The sequence below is a fragment of the Coregonus clupeaformis genome, unplaced genomic scaffold (assembly GCF_020615455.1).
Source record: "Coregonus clupeaformis isolate EN_2021a unplaced genomic scaffold, ASM2061545v1 scaf2207, whole genome shotgun sequence".
NCBI lineage: Eukaryota > Metazoa > Chordata > Actinopteri > Salmoniformes > Salmonidae > Coregonus > Coregonus clupeaformis.
The window spans coordinates 31,709-45,000 of NW_025535661.1; the positions used below are offsets into that span (position 1 = coordinate 31,709).

Sequence of the window (13,292 nt, forward strand, 5' to 3'; positions counted from 1 at the left end):
TAGAAGCTCAAACTGTTTGGGCACAGACCTGGATAGTATGATAGAGCTCTGCAGGCTATCTCTACAGTAGATTGCAACTCCACCCCCTTTGGCAGTTCTATCTAGACGGAAAATGTTATAGTTGGGGATGGAAATTTCAGAATTTTTGGTGGCCTTCCTGAGCCAGGATTCAGACACTGCTAGAACATCAGGGTTGGCAGAGTGTGCTAACGCAGTGAATAACTCAAACTTAGGAAGTAGACTTCTGATATTTATGTGCAAGAAACCAAGACTTTTGCGATTACAGAAGTCATCAAATGATAGCTCCTGGGGAGTAGGAGTGATACTGGGGGCTACAGGGCCTGGGTTAGCCTCTACATCACCAGAGGAACAGAGGAGGACTAGAATAAGGATACGGCTAAAGGCTTTAAGAACTGGTCTTCTAGTGCGTTGGGTACATAGAATAAAGGGGGCAGATTTCCGGGTGTTATAGAAAAGATTCAGGGCATTATGTACAGACAAGGATATGGAAGGATATGAGTAAAGTGGAGGTAAACCTAAGCGTTGGGTAACAATGAAAGAGATAGTATCTCTAGAGGCATCAATTGAGTCGGTCTCTGAGTGTATGGGGGAAGGGACAAAGGAGCTAACTAAGGCAGGTTTAGCTAGGCTGGGGGGTCTACAGTGATATAGTACAATTAGAAATAACCGAAACAACAATAAACTAACCATGTTTGGGCTGAGGCTAAACATAAACAGGATGTAGTACCGTAAAAAGGAACAGTCCAGCAGATATCAGCTGTATAGCTGAGTTATCATAAGGTCCGGTGGTGAAGCGCTAGTGAGTAAGAGGCCACGGCTAGCGTGTGCTACGTCCGTTTTGTTGTAGCCAGCTGGTAGCGATGAATCCGGAGTTAAAGGTCCAGTGATTCAGTGATTCCGGCGGAAAAACTGATATGTTCTGGGTCGATAACGCGCTGTGCAGACTGGCCGAATATCCGGTGATCAATGTCCAACGAGCTGTATAAGGCCATAAGAAAACAAGGAAATGCTGATCCAGAAGCGGCACTCCTAGTGGCCGGGGACTTTAACGCAGGCCAACTTAAATCCGTTTTACCTAATTTCTACAAGCATGTCGTTTGTGCAACCAGAGAAAGAAAAAACTCTAGACCACCTTTACTCCACACACAGAGACGCATACAAAGCTCTCCCTCACCCTCCATTTGGCAAATCTGACCATAATTATATTCTTCTGATTCCTGCTTACAAGCAAATACTAAAGCAGGAAGTACCAGTGACTCTCTCAATACGGAAGTGGTCAGATGATGTGGATGCTACGCTACAGGACTGTTTTGCACAGACTGGAATATGTTCCGGGATTCATCCAATGGCATTGAGGAGTACACCACCTCAGTCACCGGCTCCAAAAGTGCATCGACGACGACGTCCCCACAGTGACCATACATACGTATCCCAACCAGAAGCCATGGATTACAGGCAACATCCCCACCGAGCTAAAGGCTAGAGCTGCCGCTTTCAAGGAGCGGGACACTAATCCAAACGCTTATAAGAAATCCCACTATGCCCTCAGACGAACCATCAAACAGGCAAAGCGTCAATACAGGACTAAGATTGAATCATAGTACACCGGCTCCGATGCTTGTCGGATGTGGCAGGGCTTGCAAACTATTACGGACTACAAAGGGAAACCCAGCCGCGAGCTGCCCAGTGACGCAAGCCTACCAGACGAGCTAAATGCCTTTAATGCTCGCTTCGAGGCAAGCAACACTGAAGGATGCATGAGAGCACCAGCTGTTCCGGACGACTGTGTGACGCACAGATTACGCAATCTCAATCGCACTCCACACTACCCTTTCCCACCTGGACAAGAGGAACACCTATGTGAGAATGCTGTTCACTACTGACTACAGCTCAGCGTTCAACACCAAAGTGCCCACAAAGCTCACTAATCACTAAGCTAAGGACCCTGGGACTAAACAACTCCCTCTGCAACTGGATCCTGGACTTCCTGGTAAGGGTAGGCAACAACACATCTGCCATGCTGATCCTCAACACCGGAGCCCCTCAGGGCTATATATATAGAGAGAGAGAGAGGACAGAGAGAGACAGAGAGAGAGAGAGAGAGAGAGAGAGAGAGAGAGAGAGAGAGAGAGAGAGAGAGAGACTATTTCCACATCGTTACAACACTGTATATAGCCACAACATGACATTTGAAATGTCTGTATTCCTTTGGAACTTTTGTCATATTTACTGTTAATTTTTTATTGTTTATTTCACTTTTGTTTATTATCTATTTCACTTGCTTTGGCAATGTAAACATATGTTTCCCACGCCAATAAAGTCCTTTGAAATTGAGAGAGAGAGAGAGAGAGAGAGAGAGAGAGAGAGAGAGAGAGAGAGAGAGAGAGAGAGCGAGAGTGAGAGATGGAGAGATAGAGAAAGGGGAGGAGCGATAGAGAAAGGGGAGGAGAGAGAGCGAAAGGGGAGGAGAGATATAGAAAGGGGAGGAGAGATAGAGAAAGGGGAGGAGAGATAGAGAAAGGGGAGGAGACAGATAGAAAGGGGAGGAGAGATAGAGACAAGGGGAGGAGACAGATAGAAAGGGGAGGAGAGATAGAGAAAGGGGAGGAGACAGATAGAAAGGGGAGGAGAGATAGAGAAAGGGGAGGAGAGATAGAGAAAGGGGAGGAGATAGTCATTTATGTGTTTATTTGAGGGGAACACCTAGCCACAGTGTGACCTTCAATGAAATGTCATCAGTCACAGCTCACTGCCTTGTCAAGTCTCGCTCTCTCTCTCTCCCTCCTCTCTCACTTCCTGAGGTTAAGCAGCTTGGTCACTGATCGATGTCAGTGTGTGGCAGATAATTAACAGTGTGATTAGTGTATAATTAGAAAGGTTTCTGCATTTAGAATATCTAACAGCTAGAGAGGAGGATACATTCTATCACTCTGATAACACACACTTTCACTTTCTCATCAACTCTTTCTCAGGTCGACATTCACCCACGTTCTCCCGCGTTCTCGCTCTCTCTCTCTCCCTCTCTCTCTCTCCCTCTCTCTCTCTCCCTCTCTCTCTCCCTCTCTCTCTCTCCCTCTCTCTCTCTCCCTCTCCCTCCCCTCTCTCTGTCAGTGAGTCAGAGTGATGGGACCAGGCAGCTGCTGCAGAGCAGACAGACAGGGGAAGAGAGCACACACACAAACATACATACAAACGTACACACACAAACACAAACATACACACACATACACATACACACACACAGAGGAGAGAGAGATTTGTTGTGGGGAGAAACTAGAAAGGGACAGTTGAAGAGTTCAGTACTGAGAGATGAAGAAGAGGAAGAAGAAGACAGACCAGACAGAGAAAAAGGAACCAAAGTGAGTATAGGTCAAAGAGAAAACAGATTGAGAGAGTAGAAGGAGGAGGGTTAGAAGTGTAAACCTCCAGTTACAATTTCAACACAATCAGTTATTTTCCACTACATTAAAAGACCAAAGAAGCAATTCAATTAACTGGCCGAGGGGGAGAGAGGGAGAAGGAGTGAGAGGGGGATGGAGCCGAGGGGGAAGGCAATTTGGGAAATGGCGAGTTCAAGCAGTCATCAAAAAGAAAAGCTTCCTTTCTTTCTTGTTTCTTTTTCTGTTATTAAAAAGATGAAACAGGAAGAGATTGGATTCAAATCACATAACACTAGCTGCTAGCTAGGACTGCTAGGGCTCTGACACTATGTCCTGCTGCTAGCTACGACTGCTAGGGCTCTGACACTATGTCCTGCTAGCTAGGACTGCTAGGGCTCTGACACTATGTCCTGCTGCTAGCTACGACTGCTAGGGCTCTGACACTATGTCCTGCTGCTAGCTACGACTGCTAGGGCTCTGACACTATGTCCTGCTAGCTAGGACTGCTAGGGCTCTGACACTATGTCCTGCTGCTAGCTACGACTGCTAGGGCTCTGACACTATGTCCTGCTAGCTAGGACTGCCAGGGCTCTGACACTATGTCCTGCTGCTAGCTACGACTGCTAGGGCTCTGACACTATGTCCTGCTAGCTAGGACTGCTAGGGCTCTGACACTATGTCCTGCTAGCTAGGACTGCCAGGGCTCTGACACTATGTCCTGATGCTATCTAGGACTGCTAGGACTCTGACACTATGTCCTGCTGCTAGCTAGGACTGCTAGGGCTCTGACACTATGTACTGCTAGCTAGGACTGCTAGGACTCTGACACTATGTCCTGCTGCTAGCTACGACTGCTAGGGCTCTGACACTATGTCCTGCTGCTAGCTACGACTGCTAGGGCTCTGACACTATGTCCTGCTGCTAGCTACGACTGCTAGGGCTCTGACACTATGTCCTGCTGCTAGCTACGACTGCTAGGGCTCTGACACTATGTCCTGCTAGCTAGGACTGCTAGGACTCTGACACTATGTCCTGCTGCTAGCTACGACTGCTAGGGCTCTGACACTATGTCCTGCTGCTAGCTACGACTGCTAGGGCTCTGACACTATGTCCTGCTGCTAGCTACGACTGCTAGGGCTCTGACACTATGTCCTGCTAGCTAGGACTGCTAGGACTCTGACACTATGTAGTAGATGTACCAGATGTAACTATTCAGTGTCCCTCAGGCTATGGCAGGCCCACGAGTATTTTTAGTTTTTCCTCTGGAGAGAGAGTTAAGGAGAGAAAGAGAGGAAGAGTGAGATAGAGAGAGAGGGAGGGAGGGAGGGAGAGAAAGAGAGAGGGAGAGAATGTGGGAATGATGTGTATCGGACCAATAAACTTCCTAAATGACATCATCATCTGTGTCGCCATGGAGACAGCCAACAAACTGCCAGACGCCATCTGGTCCCCTGTCTAGCTCTAGATACATGTTGTCCAGCTATAGAGTAGGACTGAGGCAGCCCTGTCTAGCTCTAGATACATGTTGTCCATCTATAGAGTAGGACTGAGGCAGCCCTGTCTAGCTCTAGATACATGTTGTCCAGCTATAGAGTAGGACTGAGGCAGCCCTGTCTAGCTCTAGATACATGTTGTCCATCTATAGAGTAGGACTGAGGCAGCCCTGTCTAGCTCTAGATACATGTTGTCCATCTATAGAGTAGGACTGAGGCAGCCCTGTCTAGCTCTAGATACATGTTGTCCATCTATAGAGTAGGACTGAGGCAGCCCTGTCTAGCTCTAGATACATGTTGTCCAGCTATAGAGTAGGACTGAGGCAGCCCTGTCTAGCTCTAGATACATGTTGTCCAGCTATAGAGTAGGACTGAGGCAGCCCTGTCTAGCTCTAGATACATGTTGTCCAGCTATAGAGTAGGACTGAGGCAGCCCTGTCTAGCTCTAGATACATGTTGTCCAGCTATAGAGTAGGACTGAGGCAGCCCTGTCTAGCTCTAGATACATGTTGTCCAGCTATAGAGTAGGACTGAGGCAGCCCTGTCTAGCTCTAGATACATGTTGTCCATCTATAGAGTAGGACTGAGGCAGCCCTGTCTAGCTCTAGATACATGTTGTCCATCTATAGAGTAGGACTGAGGCAGCCCTGTCTAGCTCTAGATACATGTTGTCCATCTATAGAGTAGGACTGAGGCAGCCCTGTCTAGCTCTAGATACATGTTGTCCAGCTATAGAGTAGGACTGAGGCAGCCCTGTCTAGCTCTAGATACATGTTGTCCAGCTATAGAGTAGGACTGAGGCAGCCCTGTCTAGCTCTAGATACATGTTGTCCAGCTATAGAGTAGGACTGAGGCAGCCCTGTCTAGCTCTAGATACATGTTGTCCAGCTATAGAGTAGGACTGAGGCAGCCCTGTCTAGCTCTAGATACATGTTGTCCAGCTATAGAGTAGGACTGAGGCAGCCCTGTCTAGCTCTAGATACATGTTGTCCAGCTATAGAGTAGGACTGAGGCAGCCCTGTCTAGCTCTAGATACATGTTGTCCATCTATAGAGTAGGACTGAGGCAGCCCTGTCTAGCTCTAGATACATGTTGTCCAGCTATAGAGTAGGACTGAGGCAGCCCTGTCTAGCTCTAGATACATGTTGTCCATCTATAGAGTAGGACTGAGGCAGCCCTGTCTAGCTCTAGATACATGTTGTCCAGCTATAGAGTAGGACTGAGGCAGCCCTGTCTAGCTCTAGATACATGTTGTCCATCTATAGAGTAGGACTGAGGCAGCCCTGTCTAGCTCTAGATACATGTTGTCCATCTATAGAGTAGGACTGAGGCAGCCCTGTCTAGCTCTAGATACATGTTGTCCAGCTATAGAGTAGGACTGAGGCAGCCCTGTCTAGCTCTAGATACATGTTGTCCAGCTATAGAGTAGGACTGAGGCAGCCCTGTCTAGCTCTAGATACATGTTGTCCAGCTATAGAGTAGGACTGAGGCAGCCCTGTCTAGCTCTAGATACATGTTGTCCATCTATAGAGTAGGACTGAGGCAGCCCTGTCTAGCTCTAGATACATGTTGTCCAGCTATAGAGTAGGACTGAGGCAGCCCTGTCTAGCTCTAGATACATGTTGTCCAGCTATAGAGTAGGACTGAGGCAGCCCTGTCTAGCTCTAGATACATGTTGTCCAGCTATAGAGTAGGACTGAGGCAGCCCTGTCTAGCTCTAGATACATGTTGTCCAGCTATAGAGTAGGACTGAGGCAGCCCTGTCTAGCTCTAGATACATGTTGTCCATCTATAGAGTAGGACTGAGGCAGCCCTGTCTAGCTCTAGATACATGTTGTCCAGCTATAGAGTAGGACTGAGGCAGCCCTGTCTAGCTCTAGATACATGTTGTCCAGCTATAGAGTAGGACTGAGGCAGCCCTGTCTAGCTCTAGATACATGTTGTCCATCTATAGAGTAGGACTGAGGCAGCCCTGTCTAGCTCTAGATACATGTTGTCCAGCTATAGAGTAGGACTGAGGCAGCCCTGTCTAGCTCTAGATACATGTTGTCCAGCTATAGAGTAGGACTGAGGCAGCCCTGTCTAGCTCTAGATACATGTTGTCCATCTATAGAGTAGGACTGAGGCAGCCCTGTCTAGCTCTAGATACATGTTGTCCATCTATAGAGTAGGACTGAGGCAGCCCTGTCTAGCTCTAGATACATGTTGTCCAGCTATAGAGTAGGACTGAGGCAGCCCTGTCTAGCTCTAGATACATGTTGTCCAGCTATAGAGTAGAACTGAGAAAGTGTGTGTGTGTGTTTGTCACGCCACAGCAAGTAACTCATTTAAGAGAGCTGAGATCAGATCTGGGAGAAAGAGAGGGAGGGGGAGAGAGAGAGAGAGAGCGAGAGAGAGTGGAGGGGGAGAGAGCAAGAGAGAGAGAGAAAGGGAGAGTGTAGGGGGAGAGAGAGAGAACGAGGGAGAGAGAGGGAGAGTGGAAGGGGAAATAGGGAGAGAGAGCGAGAGCGAGAGAGAGAGAGAGAGCGAGAGAGAGTGGAGGGGGAGAGAGAGAGAGAGCAAGAGAGAGAGAGAAAGGGAGAGTGTAGGGGGAGAGAGAGAGAGAAAGAGGGAGACAGAGAGAGAGGTGTGAGCTGGCAGGAATGTGTTAAGACAAGTGAGGTGTGAAGAAAAGTGTAAATTGTTCTTTTCTGGGAGAAATCACACACGGTGTCAACACACACCCCCACACACACCCATGCACACACCCATGCACACACACACCCACGACAAAAAAAGAATAATCATAAAACAGCTTCACTGGAGAAAATGAGCCACATTCAGTACTATTGAAACGGCAAGATCAACCGTGTGTCTGACCTTAACGGTTTAGTTAATAATAATAACAATAATAATAATGATAACAATACTACTAATAATAATAATATAATCAGCCAGGTGCACAAGTGAAATAATTTGCTGTATTTCATCTTTCCCCCGATATGGAAAGCCATTGAGCAAGTCCTTGGTTTGGACATCGGTGACTAAACCAAAACCTAACTGAAGTCACGTGCACCATTATCAGTTTCTGTTTGGTTTCTATCGCCCATTCATCCATTGATGACAGAATAGCGTATTTAAATGTATTTATTATGTTTGTTTTTGCTTAGTAGCCAGAGCGGTCCTGATTAGCGAGTGGTCATGTGCTGAACGCTTTGGACAGCGTGGATATTCTTGGAAAAAGTGACATTTGGAAATAGAGCTGCACCTCTTGCATTTTGAGAGTTAATTGACAAAGGTAAGTGTCATAGAAACTGCAGAATATGTTCTTTCAGATACTATATAGAAATCACAATGTTCTACCTGCATGTGACTCTGAGGGAGGATTTGATAAAGTGATGCGCCTCTTCAAGATCTCTTCATTACATTTCCATTTAACTCATTTAGCAGACGCTCTTAGTGACTGCATACATTTCTTTTTTCTCTCTCTCTCTTTCATTCTTCATGTACAATCTGACAACTGATAGGCTTAGTATTGTCACCCAGATTACTGTCAATGTAATCATGTCTATAGGCTAACTCTTATTACGTGTGAAATTAGTTTGATGGTTTTGATGGGCCGCTCATCAACTTGGAAATGCTTTGTATTATTCTAAAGACCTACAGCCACACGGAGCATGTTTTCATTTCCCTTTACAGTACATTCGATTACTAATAGTCACAGTAAATCAAACAGTCCTGTAACAGCTTCATCCCTTACAGTACATTACTAATAGAGTCACAGTAAATCAAACAGTCCTGTAACAGCTTCATCCCTTACAGTACATTACTAATAGAGTCACAGTAAATCAAACAGTCATGTGACAGCTTCATCCCTTACAGTACATTACTAATAGAGTCACAGTAAATCAAACAGTCCTGTGACAGCTTCATCCCTTACAGCACATTACTAATAGAGTCACAGTAAATAAAACAGTCCTGTAACAGCTTCATCCCTTACAGTACATTACTAATAGAGTCACAGTAAATCAAACAGTCCTGTAACAGCTTCATCCCTTACAGTACATTACTAATAGAGTCACAGTAAATCAAACAGTCCTGTAACAGCTTCATCCCTTACAGTACATTACTAATAGAGTCACAGTAAATCAAACAGTCCTGTAACAGCTTTATCCCTTACAGTACATTACTAATAGAGTCACAGTAAATCAAACAGTCCTGTAACAGCTTCATCCCTTACAGTACATTACTAATAGAGTCACAGTAAATCAAACAGTCCTGTAACAGCTTCATCCCTTACAGTACATTACTAATAGAGTCACAGTAAATCAAACAGTCCTGTAACAGCTTCATCCCTTACAGTACATTACTAATAGAGTCACAGTAAATCAAACAGTCCTGTAACAGCTTCATCCCTTACAGTACATTACTAATAGAGTCACAGTAAATCAAACAGTCCTGTAACAGCTTCATCCCTTACAGTACATTACTAATAGAGTCACAGTAAATCAAACAGTCCTGTAACATCTTCATCCCTTACAGTACATTACTAATAGAGTCACAGTAAATCAAACAGTCCTGTAACAGCTTCATCCCTTACAGTACATTACTAATAGAGTCACAGTAAATCAAACAGTCCTGTAACAGCTTCATCCCTTACAGTACATTACTAATAGAGTCACAGTAAATCAAACAGTCCTGTAACAGCTTCATCCCTTACAGTACATTACTAATAGAGTCACAGTAAATCAAACAGTCCTGTAACAGCTTCATCCCTTACAGTACATTACTAATAGAGTCACAGTAAATCAAACAGTCCTGTAACAGCTTCATCCCTTACAGTACATTACTAATAGAGTCACAGTAAATCAAACAGTCCTGTAACAGCTTCATCCCTTACAGTACATTACTAATAGAGTCACAGTAAATCAAACAATCCTGTAACAGCTTCATCCCTTACAGTACATTACTAATAGAGTCACAGTAAATCAAACAGTCCTGTAACAGCTTCATCCCTTACAGTACATTACTAATAGAGTCACAGTAAATCAAACAGTCCTGTAACAGCTTCATCCCTTACAGTACATTACTAATAGAGTCACAGTAAATCAAACAGTCCTGTAACAGCTTCATCCCTTACAGTACATTACTAATAGAGTCACAGTAAATCAAACAGTCCTGTAACAGCTTCATCCCTTACAGTACATTACTAATAGAGTCACAGTAAATCAAACAGTCCTGTAACAGCTTCATCCCTTACAGTACATTACTAATAGAGTCACAGTTAATCAAACAGTCCTGTAACAGCTTCATCCCTTACAGTACATTACTAATAGAGTCACAGTAAATCAAACAGTCCTGTAACAGCTTCATCCCTTACAGTACATTACTAATAGAGTCACAGTAAATCAAACAGTCCTGTAACAGCTTCATCCCTTACAGTACATTACTAATAGAGTCACAGTAAATCAAACAGTCCTGTAACAGCTTCATCCCTTACAGTACATTACTAATAGAGTCACAGTAAATCAAACAGTCCTGTAACAGCTTCATCCCTTACAGTACATTACTAATAGAGTCACAGTAAATCAAACAGTCCTGTAACAGCTTCATCCCTTACAGTACATTACTAATAGAGTCACAGTAAATCAAACAGTCCTGTAACAGCTTCATAGTAAAAGGTAAAAGAGAATCATATGACCCTGCGGTCAAGTTATTAACATTAAGGCAAACGCTGATCAACAGGCAGAACAAACTCATCATTACACTATTGTTGTTCTAAATGAAATCAACCTCTTCACCCTCGTCATTCAGTTAGGCCTCATTTAAATTACATTGTTAGGCCTAATTTAAATTACATTGTGAAGTAACGTGCACAATTATCGCCCATTCCCTCCATTTGTCATTGATTCAGCGGGCTGGCGTCGTTTTCTTCGCTGGATAGAGTCAAGGATTTGTTTTGCATTATTCTAAAGGTCTACTGCAACACGTAGCCTGTTTCCATTTCCCTTCCAGTCCCTTTGATTAGTAATAGAGTTATAGTCAATAAAACAGTCCTGTAACAGCTTCATCCCTTACAGTACATTACTAATAGAGTCACAGTAAATCAAACAGTCCTGTAACAGCTTCATCCCTTACAGTACATTACTAATAGAGTCACAGTAAATCAAACAGTCCTGTAACAGCTTCATCCCTTACAGTACATTACTAATAGAGTCACAGTAAATCAAACAGTCCTGTAACAGCTTCATCCCTTACAGTACATTACTAATAGAGTCACAGTAAATCAAACAGTCCTGTAACAGCTTCATCCCCTTACAGTACATTACTAATAGAGTCACAGTAAATCAAACAGTCCTGTAACAGCTTCATCCCTTACAGTACATTACTAATAGAGTCACAGTAAATCAAACAGTCCTGTAACAGCTTCATCCCTTACAGTACATTACTAATAGAGTCACAGTAAATCAAACAGTCCTGTAACAGCTTCATCCCTTACAGTACATTACTAATAGAGTCACAGTAAATCAAACAGTCCTGTAACAGCTTCATCCCTTACAGTACATTACTAATAGAGTCACAGTAAATCAAACAGTCCTGTAACAGCTTCATCCCTTACAGTACATTACTAATAGAGTCACAGTAAATCAAACAGTCCTGTAACAGCTTCATCCCTTACAGTACATTACTAATAGAGTCACAGTAAATCAAACAGTCCTGTAACAGCTTCATCCCTTACAGTACATTACTAATAGAGTCACAGTAAATCAAACAGTCCTGTAACAGCTTCATCCCTTACAGTACATTACTAATAGAGTCACAGTAAATCAAACAGTCCTGTAACAGCTTCATCCCTTACAGTACATTACTAATAGAGTCACAGTAAATCAAACAGTCCTGTAACAGCTTCATCCCTTACAGTACATTACTAATAGAGTCACAGTAAATCAAACAGTCCTGTAACAGCTTCATCCCTTACAGTACATTACTAATAGAGTCACAGTAAATCAAACAGTCCTGTAACAGCTTCATCCCTTACAGTACATTACTAATAGAGTCACAGTAAATCAAACAGTCCTGTAACAGCTTCATCCCTTACAGTACATTACTAATAGAGTCACAGTAAATCAAACAGTCCTGTAACAGCTTTATCCCTTACAGTACATTACTAATAGAGTCACAGTAAATCAAACAGTCCTGTAACAGCTTCATCCCTTACAGTACATTACTAATAGAGTCACAGTAAATCAAACAGTCCTGTAACAGCTTCATCCCTTACAGTACATTACTAATAGAGTCACAGTAAATCAAACAGTCCTGTAACAGCTTCATCCCTTACAGTACATTACTAATAGAGTCACAGTAAATCAAACAGTCCTGTAACAGCTTCATCCCTTACAGTACATTACTAATAGAGTCACAGTAAATCAAACAGTCCTGTAACAGCTTCATCCCTTACAGTACATTACTAATAGAGTCACAGTAAATCAAACAGTCCTGTAACAGCTTCATCCCTTACAGTACATTACTAATAGAGTCACAGTAAATCAAACAGTCCTGTAACAGCTTTATCCCTTACAGTACATTACTAATAGAGTCACAGTAAATCAAACAGTCCTGTAACAGCTTTATCCCTTACAGTACATTACTAATAGAGTCACAGTAAATCAAACAGTCCTGTAACAGCTTTATCCCTTACAGTACATTACTAATAGAGTCACAGTAAATCAAACAGTCCTGTAACAGCTTCATCCCTTACAGTACATTACTAATAGAGTCACAGTAAATCAAACAGTCCTGTAACAGCTTTATCCCTTACAGTACATTACTAATAGAGTCACAGTAAATCAAACAGTCCTGTAACAGCTTCATCCCTTACAGTACATTACTAATAGAGTCACAGTAAATCAAACAGTCCTGTAACAGCTTCTTTTTACAAAGTAACACGTAAAAGAGAAATGGTATCAACCTGCAGTCAAATGATTTGCTGCTGATCAATAGGCATAACAAACTCATCCTTACACTATTGTCTTTCTAAATGAAATCAACCTCTTCACCCTCCTCATCATTCAGTTAGGCCTCATTTAAATTACATTGTGAAGTAAGGTGCACAATTATGGCCCATTCATCCATTTGTCATTGATTCAGTGAGGAGAGAGAGACGCATTAGCGCCTGGCTGGGTACCAACGTCCTACAGCAAGTTGTCTTGGACGGTTAAGCTGAGAATAGGTGTAAAAAATAAACTGGTAAAAAGGCTCTAAATACTTTTCTGTTGATGATTTCTAAATTCTGACGAATGAGCAGTGTCAAATACAAACATTTAGGAAACGTCAGAGAAGGAGCAGGACACGGTTTAGTTATATTTCAGTCTGCTGTGATGTATATACAGTGTAATATTGGGATGGAATACATTTCAAC

The 13,292-nt window shown here is 43.3% G+C and overlaps 1 protein-coding gene across 1 annotated transcript in view; it reads right to left on the minus strand.

Moving 5' to 3' along the window:
- Positions 1-13,292, minus strand: part of LOC123488355 (protein sidekick-1-like) — a gene marked incomplete at both ends in the record, with an annotated part of 37,003 nt that overhangs the window by 16,239 nt on the left and 7,472 nt on the right. The window lies entirely within an intron of this gene.